We start from the raw sequence: 18,201 nt of genomic DNA on the forward strand, positions 1-18,201 counted from the left end.
AAAGAGCTGAATGATGGAAACGAACTGAACGATTGAAACGATCTGAACGACGGAAACGATCTGAACGACTGAAATGATCTGAACGACGGAAACGAACTGAACGACGGAAACGATCTGAACGACGGAAACGATCTGAACGACTGAAACGATCTGAACGACTGAAACGATCTGAACGACTTAAAAGAGCTGATGAGGGAAACGATCTGAACGACTGAAACGATCTGAACGACGGAAACGATCTGAACGACGGAAACAAACTGAACGACGGAAACGAACTGAACGACGGAAACGATCTGAACGACGGAAACGATCTGAACGACTGAAACGATCTGAACGACTGAAACGATCTGAACGACGGAAACGATCTGAACGACTGAAACGATCTGAACGACTGAAACGATCTGAACGACGGAAACGATCTGAACGACTGAAACGATCTGAACGACTGAAACGATCTGAACGACTGAAACAATCTGAACGACGGAAAAGAGCTGATGAGGGAAACGATCTGAACGACTGAAACAATCTGAACGACGGAAAAGATCTGAACGACGGAAACGAGCTGATGAGGGAAATGATTTAAAGGACTGAAACGAACTGAACGACGGAAACGATCTGAACGACAGAAACGATCTGAACGACGGAAAAGATCTGAACGACTTAAAAGAGCTGAACGATGGAAACGACCTGAACTACGGAAACGATCTGAACGACTGAAACGATCTGAAAGACTGAAAAGAGCTGAACGAGTGAAACGATCTGAACGACGGAAACGAACTGAACGACTGAAAAGATCTGAACGACAGAAACGATCTGAACGACTGAAACGATCTGAACGACTGAAACGATCTGAACGACGGAAACGGACTGAACGACGGAAACGAGCTGAACGACTGAAACGATCTGAACGACGGAAACGATCTGAACGACTTAAAAGAGCTGATGAGGGAAACGATCTGAACGACGGAAACGACCTCATCGACGGAAACGATCTGAACGACTTAAACGATCTGAACGACTGAAACGATCTGAACGACGGAAACGATCTGAACGACTGAAACGAACTGAACGACTGAAACGATCTGAACGGCTGAAACGATCTGAATGACTGAAACGATCTGAACGAAGGAAACGATCTGAACGACTGAAACGATCTGAACGAAGGAAACGATCTGAACGACTGAAACGATCTGAACGACGGAAAAGAGCTGATGAGGGAAACGATCTGAACGACTGAAACGATCTGAATGACTGAAACGATCTGAACGACGGAAACGATCTGAACGACTGAAATGATCTGAACGATGGAAACGAACTGAACGACGGAAACGATCTGAACGACGGAAACGATCTGAACGACTGAAACGATCTGAACGACTGAAACGATCTGAACGACGGAAACGATCTGAACGACTGAAACGATCTGAACGACTTAAAAGAGCTGATGAGGGAAACGATCTGAACGACTGAAACGATCTGAACGACGGAAACGATCTGAACCACTGAAACGAACTGAACGACTGAAACGATCTGAACGACGGAAACGATCTGCACGACGGAAACGAACTGAACGACTTAAAAGAGCTGAACGACGGAAACGATCTGAACGACGGAAACGATCTGAACGACTTAAAAGAGCTGAATGATGGAAACAATCTGAACGACGGAAACGAACTGAACGACGGAAACGATCTGCACGACGGAAACGAACTGAACAACGGAAACGAACTGAACGATTGAAACGATCTGAACGACGGAAACGATCTGAACGACTGAAATGATCTGAACGACGGAAACGAACTGAACGACGGAAACGATCTGAACGACGGAAACGATCTGAACGACTGAAACGATCTGAACGACTGAAACGATCTGAACGACGGAAACGATCTGAACGACTGAAACGATCTGAACGACTTAAAAGAGCTGATGAGGGAAACGATCTGAACGACTGAAACGATCTGAACGACGGAAACGATCTGAACGACGGAAACGATCTGAACGACGGAAACAAACTGAACGACGGAAACGAACTGAACGACGGAAACGATCTGAACGACGGAAACGATCTGAACAACTGAAACGATCTGAACGACTGAAACGATCTGAACGACGGAAACGATCTGAACGACTGAAACGATCTGAACGACTGAAACGATCTGAACGACGGAAACGATCTGAACGACTGAAACGATCTGAACGACTTAAAAGAGCTGATGAGGGAAACGATCTGAACGACTGAAACGATCTGAACGACTGAAAAGAGCTGAACGACTGAAAAGAGCTGAACGACTGAAACGATCTGAACGACGGAAACGAGCTGAACGACTGAAACGAACTGAACGACTGAAACGATCTGAACGATGGAAACGAACTGAACGACTGAAACGATCTGAACGACTGAAACGATCTGAACGACAGAAACGAACTGAACGACTGAAACGAACTGAACGACTGAAACGATCTGAACGACGGAAACGATCTGCACGACGGAAACAAACTGAACGACTTAAAAGAGCTGAACGACTGAAACGATCTGAACGACTGAAACGATCTGAACGACAGAAACGAACTGAACGACTTAAAAGAACTGAACGACTGAAACGATCTGAACGACTGAAACGATCTGAACGACGGAAACGATCTGAACGACTGAAACGATCTGAACGACAGAAACGAACTGAACGACTTAAAAGAACTGAACGACTTAAAAGAACTGAACGACTGAAACGATCTGAACGACTGAAACGATCTGCACGACGGAAACGAACTGAACGACTTAAAAGAACTGAACGACTGAAACGATCTGAACGACGGAAACGATCTGAACGACAGAAACGACCTCATCGATGTAAACAATCTGAACGACGTAAACGATCTGAACGACGGAAACGATCTGAACGACTTAAAAGAGCTGAATGATGGAAACAATCTGAACGACGGAAACGATCTGCACGACGGAAACGAACTGAACAACGGAAACGAACTGAACGATTGAAACGATCTGAACGACGGAAACGATCTGCACTACGGAAACGAACTGAACGACTGAAACGATCTGAACGACTGAAACGATCTGAACGACTTAAAAGAGCTGAACGACTGAAACGATCTGAACGACGGAAACGAGCTGAACGACTGAAACGAACTGAACGACTGAAACGATCTGAACGACGGAAACGAACTGAAAGACTGAAATGATCTGAACGACTGAAACGATCTGAACGACTTAAAAGAGCTGATGAGGGAAATGATCTGAACGACTGAAACGATCTAAACGACTGAAAAGAGCTGAACGACTGAAAAGATCTGAACGACTGAAACGATCTGAACGACGGAAACGATCTGAACGACTTAAAAAAGCTGAACGACGGAAAAGAGCTGATGAGGGAAACGATCTGAACGACGGAAACGATCTGAACGACGGAAATGAACTGAACGACGGAAACGAACTGAACGACTGAAACGATCTGAACGACTTAAAAGAGCTGAACGACAGAAACGATCTGAACGACTGAAACGATCTGAACGACGGAAACGAGCTGATGAGGGAAACGAACTGAACGACTGAAACGATCTGAACGACTGAAACGATCTGAACGACAGAAACGATCTGAACGACGGAAACGATCTGCACGACGGAAACGAACTGAACGACTTAAAAGAGCTGAACGACGGAAACGATCTGAACGACAGAAACGACCTCATCGATGTAAACAATCTGAACGACGTAAACGATCTGAACGACTTAAAAGAGCTGAATGATGGAAACAATCTGAACGACTTAAAAGAGCATAACGACGGAAACGAACTGAACGACGGAAACGAACTGAACGATTGAAACGATCTGAACGACGGAAACGATCTGAACGACTGAAATGATCTGAACGACGGAAACGAACTGAACGACGGAAACGATCTGAACGACGGAAACGATCTGAACGACGGAAACGATCTGAACGACTTAAAAGAGCTGAACGACTTAAAAGAGCTGATGAGGGAAACGATCTGAACGACTGAAACGATCTGAACGACTGAAACGAACTGAACGACTGAAACGATCTGAACGACAGAAACGAACTGAACGACTGAAACGAACTGAACGACTGAAACGATCTGAACGACGGAAACGATCTGAACGACGGAAACGATCTGAACGACGGAAACGAACTGAACGACGGAAACGAACTGAACGACTGAAACGATCTGAACGACTTAAAAGAGCTGAACGACAGAAACGAACTGAACGACTGAAACGAACTGAACGACTGAAACGATCTGAACGACGGAAACGATCTGCACGACGGAAACAAACTGAACGACTTAAAAGAGCTGATGAGGGAAACGATCTGAACGACTGAAACAATCTGAACGACGGAAAAGATCTGAACGACGGAAACGAGCTGATGAGGGAAATGATTTAAAGGACTGAAACGAACTGAACGACGGAAACGATCTGAACGACAGAAACGATCTGAACGACGGAAAAGATCTGAACGACTTAAAAGAGCTGAACGATGGAAACGACCTGAACTACGGAAACGATCTGAACGACTGAAACGATCTGAAAGACTGAAAAGAGCTGAACGAGTGAAACGATCTGAACGACGGAAACGAACTGAACGACTGAAAAGATCTGAACGACAGAAACGATCTGAACGACTGAAACGATCTGAACGACTGAAACGATCTGAACGACGGAAACGGACTGAACGACGGAAACGAGCTGAACGACTGAAACGATCTGAACGACGGAAACGATCTGAACGACTTAAAAGAGCTGATGAGGGAAACGATCTGAACGACGGAAACGACCTCATCGACGGAAACGATCTGAACGACTTAAACGATCTGAACGACTGAAACGATCTGAACGACGGAAACGATCTGAACGACTGAAACGAACTGAACGACTGAAACGATCTGAACGGCTGAAACGATCTGAATGACTGAAACGATCTGAACGAAGGAAACGATCTGAACGACTGAAACGATCTGAACGAAGGAAACGATCTGAACGACTGAAACGATCTGAACGACGGAAAAGAGCTGATGAGGGAAACGATCTGAACGACTGAAACGATCTGAATGACTGAAACGATCTGAACGACGGAAACGATCTGAACGACTGAAATGATCTGAACGATGGAAACGAACTGAACGACGGAAACGATCTGAACGACGGAAACGATCTGAACGACTGAAACGATCTGAACGACTGAAACGATCTGAACGACGGAAACGATCTGAACGACTGAAACGATCTGAACGACTTAAAAGAGCTGATGAGGGAAACGATCTGAACGACTGAAACGATCTGAACGACGGAAACGATCTGAACGACTGAAACGAACTGAACGACTGAAACGATCTGAACGACGGAAACGATCTGCACGACGGAAACGAACTGAACGACTTAAAAGAGCTGAACGACGGAAACGATCTGAACGACGGAAACGATCTGAACGACTTAAAAGAGCTGAATGATGGAAACAATCTGAACGACGGAAACGAACTGAACGACGGAAACGATCTGCACGACGGAAACGAACTGAACAACGGAAACGAACTGAACGATTGAAACGATCTGAACGACGGAAACGATCTGAACGACTGAAATGATCTGAACGACGGAAACGAACTGAACGACGGAAACGATCTGAACGACGGAAACGATCTGAACGACTGAAACGATCTGAACGACTGAAACGATCTGAACGACGGAAACGATCTGAACGACTGAAACGATCTGAACGACTTAAAAGAGCTGATGAGGGAAACGATCTGAACGACTGAAACGATCTGAACGACGGAAACGATCTGAACGACGGAAACGATCTGAACGACGGAAACAAACTGAACGACGGAAACGAACTGAACGACGGAAACGATCTGAACGACGGAAACGATCTGAACAACTGAAACGATCTGAACGACTGAAACGATCTGAACGACGGAAACGATCTGAACGACTGAAACGATCTGAACGACTGAAACGATCTGAACGACGGAAACGATCTGAACGACTGAAACGATCTGAACGACTTAAAAGAGCTGATGAGGGAAACGATCTGAACGACTGAAACGATCTGAACGACTGAAAAGAGCTGAACGACTGAAAAGAGCTGAACGACTGAAACGATCTGAACGACGGAAACGAGCTGAACGACTGAAACGAACTGAACGACTGAAACGATCTGAACGATGGAAACGAACTGAACGACTGAAACGATCTGAACGACTGAAACGATCTGAACGACAGAAACGAACTGAACGACTGAAACGAACTGAACGACTGAAACGATCTGAACGACGGAAACGATCTGCACGACGGAAACAAACTGAACGACTTAAAAGAGCTGAACGACTGAAACGATCTGAACGACTGAAACGATCTGAACGACAGAAACGAACTGAACGACTTAAAAGAACTGAACGACTGAAACGATCTGAACGACTGAAACGATCTGAACGACGGAAACGATCTGAACGACTGAAACGATCTGAACGACAGAAACGAACTGAACGACTTAAAAGAACTGAACGACTTAAAAGAACTGAACGACTGAAACGATCTGAACGACTGAAACGATCTGCACGACGGAAACGAACTGAACGACTTAAAAGAACTGAACGACTGAAACGATCTGAACGACGGAAACGATCTGAACGACAGAAACGACCTCATCGATGTAAACAATCTGAACGACGTAAACGATCTGAACGACGGAAACGATCTGAACGACTTAAAAGAGCTGAATGATGGAAACAATCTGAACGACGGAAACGATCTGCACGACGGAAACGAACTGAACAACGGAAACGAACTGAACGATTGAAACGATCTGAACGACGGAAACGATCTGCACTACGGAAACGAACTGAACGACTGAAACGATCTGAACGACTGAAACGATCTGAACGACTTAAAAGAGCTGAACGACTGAAACGATCTGAACGACGGAAACGAGCTGAACGACTGAAACGAACTGAACGACTGAAACGATCTGAACGACGGAAACGAACTGAAAGACTGAAATGATCTGAACGACTGAAACGATCTGAACGACTTAAAAGAGCTGATGAGGGAAATGATCTGAACGACTGAAACGATCTAAACGACTGAAAAGAGCTGAACGACTGAAAAGATCTGAACGACTGAAACGATCTGAACGACGGAAACGATCTGAACGACTTAAAAAAGCTGAACGACGGAAAAGAGCTGATGAGGGAAACGATCTGAACGACGGAAACGATCTGAACGACGGAAATGAACTGAACGACGGAAACGAACTGAACGACTGAAACGATCTGAACGACTTAAAAGAGCTGAACGACAGAAACGATCTGAACGACTGAAACGATCTGAACGACGGAAACGAGCTGATGAGGGAAACGAACTGAACGACTGAAACGATCTGAACGACTGAAACGATCTGAACGACAGAAACGATCTGAACGACGGAAACGATCTGCACGACGGAAACGAACTGAACGACTTAAAAGAGCTGAACGACGGAAACGATCTGAACGACAGAAACGACCTCATCGATGTAAACAATCTGAACGATGTAAACGATCTGAACGACTTAAAAGAGCTGAATGATGGAAACAATCTGAACGACTTAAAAGAGCATAACGACGGAAACGAACTGAACGACGGAAACGAACTGAACGATTGAAACGATCTGAACGACGGAAACGATCTGAACGACTGAAATGATCTGAACGACGGAAACGAACTGAACGACGGAAACGATCTGAACGACGGAAACGATCTGAACGACGGAAACGATCTGAACGACTTAAAAGAGCTGAACGACTTAAAAGAGCTGATGAGGGAAACGATCTGAACGACTGAAACGATCTGAACGACTGAAACGAACTGAACGACTGAAACGATCTGAACGACAGAAACGAACTGAACGACTGAAACGAACTGAACGACTGAAACGATCTGAACGACGGAAACGATCTGAACGACGGAAACGATCTGAACGACGGAAACGAACTGAACGACGGAAACGAACTGAACGACTGAAACGATCTGAACGACTTAAAAGAGCTGAACGACAGAAACGAACTGAACGACTGAAACGAACTGAACGACTGAAACGATCTGAACGACGGAAACGATCTGCACGACGGAAACAAACTGAACGACTTAAAAGAGCTGAACGACTGAAACGATCTGAACGACTGAAACGATCTGAACGACAGAAACAAACTGAACGACTTAAAAGAACTGAACGACTGAAACGATCTGAACGACTGAAACGATCTGAACGACGGAAACGATCTGAACGACTGAAACGATCTGAACGACAGAAACGAACTGAACGACTTAAAAAAGCTGAACGACGGAAAAGAGCTGATGAGGGAAACGATCTGAACGACGGAAACGATCTGAACGACGGAAACGAACTGAACGACGGAAACGAACTGAACGACTGAAACGATCTGAACGACTTAAAAGAGCTGAACGACGGAAACGATCTGAACGACTGAAACGATCTGAACGACGGAAACGAGCTGATGAGGGAAACGAACTGAACGACTGAAACGATCTGAACGACTGAAACGATCTGAACGACGGAAACGATCTGCACGACGGAAACGAACTGAACGACTTAAAAGAACTGAACGACTGAAACGATCTGAACGACGGAAACGATCTGAACGACAGAAACGACCTCATCGATGTAAACAATCTGAACGACGTAAACGATCTGAACGACGGAAACGATCTGAACGACTTAAAAGAGCTGAATGATGGAAACAATCTGAACGACGGAAACGATCTGAACGACGGAAACGATCTGAAAGACGGAAACGATCTAAACGACTTAAAAAAGCTGAACGACGGAAAAGAGCTGATTAGGGAAACGATCTGAACGACGGAAACGATCTGAACGACGGAAACGATCTGAACGACGGAAACGAACTGAACGACGGAAACGAACTGAACGACTGAAACGATCTGAACGACTTAAAAGAGCTGAACGACAGAAACGAACTGAACGACTGAAACGAACTGAACGACTGAAACGATCTGAACGACGGAAACGATCTGCACGACGGAAACAAACTGAACGACTTAAAAGAGCTGAACGACTGAAACGATCTGAACGACTGAAACGATCTGAACGACAGAAACGAACTGAACGACTTAAAAGAACTGAACGACTGAAACGATCTGAACGACTGAAACGATCTGAACGACGGAAACGATCTGAACGACTGAAACGATCTGAACGACTGAAATGATCTGAACGACGGAAACGATCTGAACGACTGAAACGATCTGAACGACAGAAACGAACTGAACGACTTAAAAGAACTGAACGACTTAAAAGAACTGAACGACTGAAACGATCTGAACGACTGAAACGATCTGCACGACGGAAACGAACTGAACGACTTAAAAGAACTGAACGACTGAAACGATCTGAACGACGGAAACGATCTGCACGACAGAAACGACCTCATCGATGTAAACAATCTGAACGACGTAAACGATCTGAACGACGGAAACGATCTGAACGACTTAAAAGAGCTGAATGATGGAAACAATCTGAACGACGGAAACGAACTGAACGACGGAAACGATCTGCACGACGGAAACGAACTGAACAACGGAAACGAACTGAACGATTGAAACGATCTGAACGACGGAAACGATCTGCACGACGGAAACGAACTGAACGACTGAAACGATCTGAACGACTGAAACGATCTGAACGACTTAAAAGAGCTGAACGACTGAAACGATCTGAACGACGGAAACGAACTGAATGACTGAAATGATCTGAACGACTGAAACGATCTGAACGACTTAAAAGAGCTGATGAGGGAAACGATCTGAACGACTGAAACGATCTAAACGACTGAAAAGAGCTGAACGACTGAAAAGATCTGAACGACTGAAACGATCTGAACGACGGAAACGATCTGAACGACGGAAACGATCTGAAAGACGGAAACGATCTGAACGACTTAAAAAAGCTGAACGACGGAAAAGAGCTGATGAGGGAAACGATCTGAACGACGGAAACGATCTGAACGACGGAAACGAACTGAACGACGGAAACGAACTGAACGACTGAAACGATCTGAACGACTTAAAAGAGCTGAACGACGGAAACGATCTGAACGACTGAAACGATCTGAACGACGGAAACGAGCTGATGAGGGAAACGAACTGAACGACTGAAACGATCTGAACGACTTAAAAGAGCTGAACGACGGAAACGAACTGAACGACTGAAACGATCTGAACGACTGAAATGATCTGAATGACTGAAACGATCTGAACGACGGAAACGATCTGAACGACTGAAATGATCTGAACGACGGAAACGAACTGAACGACGGAAACGATCTGAACGACGGAAACGATCTGAACGACGGAAACGATCTGAACGACTTAAAAGAGCTGAACGACTTAAAAGAGCTGATGAGGGAAACGATCTGAACGACTGAAACGATCTGAACGACTGAAAAGAGCTGAACGACTGAAAAGATCTGAACGACGGAAACGATCTGAACGACGGAAACGATCTGAAAGACGGAAACGATCTAAACGACTTAAAAAAGCTGAACGACGGAAAAGAGCTGATTAGGGAAACGATCTGAACGACTGAAACGATCTGAACGACTGAAACGATCTGAACGACAGAAACGAACTGAACGACTTAAAAGAACTGAACGACTGAAACGATCTGAACGACTGAAACGATCTGAACGACGGAAACGATCTGAACGACTGAAACGATCTGAACGACTGAAATGATCTGAACGACGGAAACGATCTGAACGACTGAAACGATCTGAACGACAGAAACGAACTGAACGACTTAAAAGAACTGAACGACTTAAAAGAACTGAACGACTGAAACGATCTGAACGACTGAAACGATCTGCACGACGGAAACGAACTGAACGACTTAAAAGAACTGAACGACTGAAACGATCTGAACGACGGAAACGATCTGAACGACAGAAACGACCTCATCGATGTAAACAATCTGAACGACGTAAACGATCTGAACGACGGAAACGATCTGAACGACTTAAAAGAGCTGAATGATGGAAACAATCTGAACGACGGAAACGAACTGAACGACGGAAACGATCTGCACGACGGAAACGAACTGAACAACGGAAACGAGCTGAACGACTGAAACGAACTGAACGACTGAAACGATCTGAACGACGGAAACGAACTGAATGACTGAAATGATCTGAACGACTGAAACGATCTGAACGACTTAAAAGAGCTGATGAGGGAAACGATCTGAACGACTGAAACGATCTAAACGACTGAAAAGAGCTGAACGACTGAAAAGATCTGAACGACTGAAACGATCTGAACGACGGAAACGATCTGAACGACGGAAACGATCTGAAAGACGGAAACGATCTGAACGACTTAAAAAAGCTGAACGACGGAAAAGAGCTGATGAGGGAAACGATCTGAACGACGGAAACGATCTGAACGACGGAAACGAACTGAACGACGGAAACGAACTGAACGACTGAAACGATCTGAACGACTTAAAAGAGCTGAACGACGGAAACGATCTGAACGACTGAAACGATCTGAACGACGGAAACGAGCTGATGAGGGAAACGAACTGAACGACTGAAACGATCTGAACGACTGAAACGATCTGAACGACAGAAACGATCTGAACGACGGAAACGATCTGCACGACGGAAACGAACTGAACGACTTAAAAGAGCTGAACGACGGAAACGATCTGAACGACAGAAACGACCTCATCGATGTAAACAATCTGAACGACGTAAACGATCTGAACGACGGAAACGATCTGAACGACGGAAACGAACTGAACGACGGAAACGATCTGAACGACGGAAACGATCTGAACGACGGAAACGATCTGAACGACTTAAAAGAGCTGAACGACTTAAAAGAGCTGATGAGGGAAACGATCTGAACGACTGAAACGATCTGAACGACTGAAAAGAGCTGAACGACTGAAAAGATCTGAACGACGGAAACGATCTGAACGACGGAAACGATCTGAAAGACGGAAACGATCTAAACGACTTAAAAAAGCTGAACGACGGAAAAGAGCTGATTAGGGAAACGATCTGAACGACGGAAACGATCTGAACGACGGAAACGATCTGAACGACTTAAAAGAGCTGAACGACGGAAACGATCTGAACGACTGAAACAATCTGAACGACGGAAAAGAGCTGATGAGGTAAACGATCTGAATGAGTGAAACGATCTGAACGACTGAAACGAACTGAACGACTGAAACGAACTGAACGACGGAAACGAACTGAACGACTGAAACGATCTGAACGACTTAAAAGAGCTGAACGACGGAAACGATCTGAACGACTGAAACAATCTGAACGACGGAAAAGAGCTGATGAGGTAAACGATCTGAATGAGTGAAACGATCTGAACGACTGAAACGAACTGAACGACTGAAACGATCTGAATGACTGAAACGATCTGAACGACTGAAACGAGCTGAACGACGGAAACGAACTGAACGACTGAAACGATCTGAACGACTGAAAAGAGCTGATGAGGGAAACGATCTGAACGACTGAAACGATCTGAACGACTGAAAAGAGCTGAACGACTGAAAAGATCTGAACGACTGAAACGATCTGAACGACGGAAACGATCTGAACGACGGAAACGATCTGAACGACTTAAAAAAGCTGAACGACGGAAAAGAGCTGATGAGGGAAACGATCTGAACGACGGAAACGATCTGAACGACGGAAACGATCTGAACGACGGAAACGAACTGAACGACGGAAACGAACTGAACGACTGAAACGATCTGAACAACTTAAAAGAGCTGAACGACGGAAACGATCTGAACGACTGAAACAATCTGAACGACGGAAAAGAGCTGATGAGGTAAACGATCTGAACGAGTGAAACGATCTGAACGACTGAAACGAGCTGAACGACGGAAACGAACTGAACGACTGAAACGATCTGAACGACTGAAACAATCTGAACGACTGAAACGATCTGAACGACGGAAACGATCTGAACGACTGAAACAATCTAAACGACTTAAAAGAGCTGATGAGGGAAACGATCTGAACGACTGAAACGATCTAAACGACTGAAAAGAGCTGAACGACTGAAAAGATCTGAACGACTGAAACGATCTGAACGACGGAAACGATCTGAACGACGGAAACGATCTGAAAGACGGAAACGATCTGAACGACTTAAAAAAGCTGAACGACGGAAAAGAGCTGATGAGGGAAACGATCTGAACGACGGAAACGATCTGAACGACGGAAACGAACTGAACGACGGAAACGAACTGAACGACTGAAACGATCTGAACGACTTAAAAGAGCTGAACGACGGAAACGATCTGAACGACTGAAACGATCTGAACGACGGAAACGAGCTGATGAGGGAAACGAACTGAACGACTGAAACGATCTGAACGACTGAAACGATCTGAACGACAGAAACGATCTGAACGACGGAAACGATCTGCACGACGGAAACGAACTGAACGACTTAAAAGAGCTGAACGACGGAAACGATCTGAACGACAGAAACGACCTCATCGATGTAAACAATCTGAACGACGTAAACGATCTGAACGACGGAAACGATCTGAACGACGGAAACGAACTGAACGACGGAAACGATCTGAACGACGGAAACGATCTGAACGACGGAAACGATCTGAACGACTTAAAAGAGCTGAACGACTTAAAAGAGCTGATGAGGGAAACGATCTGAACGACTGAAACGATCTGAACGACTGAAAAGAGCTGAACGACTGAAAAGATCTGAACGACGGAAACGATCTGAACGACGGAAACGATCTGAAAGACGGAAACGATCTAAACGACTTAAAAAAGCTGAACGACGGAAAAGAGCTGATTAGGGAAACGATCTGAACGACGGAAACGATCTGAACGACGGAAACGATCTGAACGACTTAAAAGAGCTGAACGACGGAAACGATCTGAACGACTGAAACAATCTGAACGACGGAAAAGAGCTGATGAGGTAAACGATCTGAATGAGTGAAACGATCTGAACGACTGAAACGAACTGAACGACTGAAACGAACTGAACGACGGAAACGAACTGAACGACTGAAACGATCTGAACGACTTAAAAGAGCTGAACGACGGAAACGATCTGAACGACTGAAACAATCTGAACGACGGAAAAGAGCTGATGAGGTAAACGATCTGAATGAGTGAAACGATCTGAACGACTGAAACGAACTGAACGACTGAAACGATCTGAATGACTGAAACGATCTGAACGACTGAAACGAGCTGAACGACGGAAACGAACTGAACGACTGAAACGATCTGAACGACTGAAAAGAGCTGATGAGGGAAACGATCTGAACGACTGAAACGATCTGAACGACTGAAAAGAGCTGAACGACTGAAAAGATCTGAACGACTGAAACGATCTGAACGACGGAAACGATCTGAACGACGGAAACGATCTGAACGACTTAAAAAAGCTGAACGACGGAAAAGAGCTGATGAGGGAAACGATCTGAACGACGGAAACGATCTGAACGACGGAAACGATCTGAACGACGGAAACGAACTGAACGACGGAAACGAACTGAACGACTGAAACGATCTGAACAACTTAAAAGAGCTGAACGACGGAAACGATCTGAACGACTGAAACAATCTGAACGACGGAAAAGAGCTGATGAGGTAAACGATCTGAACGAGTGAAACGATCTGAACGACTGAAACGAGCTGAACGACGGAAACGAACTGAACGACTGAAACGATCTGAACGACTGAAACAATCTGAACGACTGAAACGATCTGAACGACGGAAACGATCTGAACGACTGAAACAATCTAAACGACGGAAAAGAGCTGATGAGGTAAACGATCTGAACGAGTGAAACGATCTGAACGACTGAAAAGAGCTGAACGACTGAAAAGATCTGAACGACTGAAACGATCTGAACGACGGAAACGATCTGAACGACGGAAACGATCTGAAAGACGGAAACGATCTGAACGACTTAAAAAAGCTGAACGACGGAAAAGAGCTGATGAGGGAAACGATCTGAACGACGGAAACGATCTGAACGACGGAAACGATCTGAACGACGGAAACGAACTGAACGACGGAAACGAACTGAACGACTTAAAAAAGCTGAACGACGGAAAAGAGCTGATGAGGGAAACGATCTGAATGAGTGAAACGATCTGAACGACTGAAACGAACTGAACGACTGAAACGATCTGAATGACTGAAACGATCTGAACGACTGAAACGAGCTGAACGACGGAAACGAACTGAACGACTGAAAAGATCTGAACGACTGAAACGATCTGAACGACGGAAACGATCTGAACGACGGAAACGATCTGAACGACTTAAAAAAGCTGAACGACGGAAAAGAGCTGATGAGGGAAACGATCTGAACGACGGAAACGATCTGAACGACGGAAACGATCTGAACGACGGAAAAGAGCTGAACGACGGAAACGATCTGAACGACTTAAAAAAGCTGAACGACGGAAAAGAGCTGATGAGGGAAACGATCTGAACGACGGAAACGAGCTGAACGACGGAAACGAACTGAACGACTGAAACGATCTGAACGACTGAAACAATCTGAACGACTGAAACGATCTGAACGAGTGAAACGATCTGAACGACTGAAACGAACTGAACGACGGAAAAGAGCTGATGAGGTAACCGATCTGAACGAGTGAAACGAACTGAACGACTGAAACGATCTGAACGACTGAAACGAACTGAACGACTGAAACGATCTGAATGACTGAAACGAGCTGAACGACGGAAACGAACTGAACGACTGAAACGATCTGAACGACTGAAACAATCTGAACGACTGAAACGATCTGAACGACGGAAACGATCTGAACGACTGAAACAATCTGAACGACGGAAAAGAGCTGATGAGGTAAACGATCTGAACGAGTGAAACGATCTGAACGAGTGAAACGAACTGAACGAGTGAAACGATCTGAACGAGTGAAACGAACCGAACGAATGAAACGATCTGAACGACTGAAACGATCTGAACGACTGAAACGATCTGAACGACGGAAACGATCCGAACGACTGAAACGATCCGAACGACTGAAACGATCTGAACGACTGAAACGATCTGAACGACAGAAACGATCCGAACGACTGAAACGATCCGAACGACTGAAACGATCCAAACGACGGAAGCGATCTGAACGACGGAAACGATCTGAACGACTTAAACGAGCTGAACGACTGAAACGATCTGAATGACTGAAACGATCTGAACGACGGAAACAATCTGAATGACTTAAAAGAGCTGATGAGGGAAACGATCTGAACGACTGAAACGATTTGAACGACTGAAACGATCTGAACGACTGAAACGAACTGAACGACTGAAACGATCTGAATGACTGAAACGATCTGAACGACTGAAACGAGCTGAACGACGGAAACGAACTGAACGACTGAAACGATCTGAACGACTGAAACGATCTGAACGACTGAAACGATCTGAACGACGGAAACGATCTGAACGAGTGAAACAATCTGAACGACGGAAAAGAGCTGATGAGGTAAACGATCTGAACGAGTGAAACGATCCGAACGACTGAAACGATCTGAACGACAGAAACGATCTGAACGACTGAAACGATCTGAACGACTGAAACGATCCGAACGACGGAAATGATCTGAACGACGGAAACGATCTGAACGACTTAAACGAGCTGAACGACTGAAACGATCTGAAATACTGAAACGATCTGAACGACGGAAACGATCTGAACGACTTAAAAGAGCTGATGAGGGAAACGATCTGAACGACTGAAACGATTTGAACGACGGAAACGATCTGAACGACTGAAACGATCTGAACGACGGAAATGAGCTGATGAGGTAACCGATCTGAACGAGTGAAACGATCTGAACGACTGAAACGAACTGAACGACTGAAACGATCTGAACGACTGAAACGATCTGAACGACTGAAAAGAGCTGAACGACGGAAATTATCTGAACGACTGAAACGATCAGAACGACTGAAAAGAGCTGAACGACGGAAATGATCTGAACGACTGAAACGATCTGAACGACGGAAAAGAGCTGAACGACGGAAAAGAGCTGATGAGGTAAACGATCTGAACGAGTGAAACGATCTGAACGAGTGAAACGATCTGAACGACTGAAACGAACTGAACGACGGAAAAGAGCTGATGAGGTAACCGATCTGAACGAGTGAAACGAACTGAACGACTGAAACGATCTGAACGACGGAAACGATCTGAACGAATGAAACAATCTGAACGACGGAAAAGAGCTGATGAGGTAAACGATCTGAACGAGTGAAACGATCTGAACGACTGAAACGAACTGAACGATGTAAAAGAGCTGATGAGGTAACCGATCTGAACGAGTGAAACGAACTGAACGACTGAAACGATCTGAACGACTGAAACGAACTGAACGACTGAAACGATCTGAATGACTGAACCGATCTGAACGACTGAAACAATCTGAATGACGGAAAAGAGCTGATGAGGTAAACGATCTGAACGAGTGAAACGATCTCAACGACTGAAACGAACTGAACGACGGAAAAGAGCTGATGAGGTAACCGATCTGAACGAGTGAAACGAACTGAACGACTGAAACGATCTGAACGACTGAAACGATCTGAACGACTGAAACGATCTGAACGACGGAAAAGAGCTGAACGACTGAAACGATCTGAATGACTGAAACGATCTGAACGACGGAAACGATCTGAACGACTTAAAAGAGCTGATGAGGGAAACGATCTGAACGAATGAAACGATCTGAACGACGGAAACGATCTGAACGACTGAAACGATCTGAACGACGGAAAAGAGCTGATGAGGTAACCGATCTGAACGAGTTAAACGATCTGAACGACTGAAACGAACTGAACGACTGAAACGATCTGAACGACTGAAACGATCTGAACGACTGAAAAGAGCTGAACGACGGAAATGATCTGAACGACTGAAACGATCAGAACGACTGAAAAGAGCTGAACGACGGAAAAGAGCTGATGAGGTAACCGATCTGAACGAGTGAAACGAACTGAACGACTGAAACGATCTGAACGACGGAAACGAACTGAACGACGGAAACGAACTGAACGACTGAAACGATCTGAACGACTTAAA

This window comes from Blennius ocellaris (assembly GCF_963422515.1).
Source record: "Blennius ocellaris genome assembly, contig: SCAFFOLD_25, whole genome shotgun sequence".
In the NCBI taxonomy this organism is placed as follows: Eukaryota; Metazoa; Chordata; class Actinopteri; order Blenniiformes; family Blenniidae; genus Blennius; species Blennius ocellaris.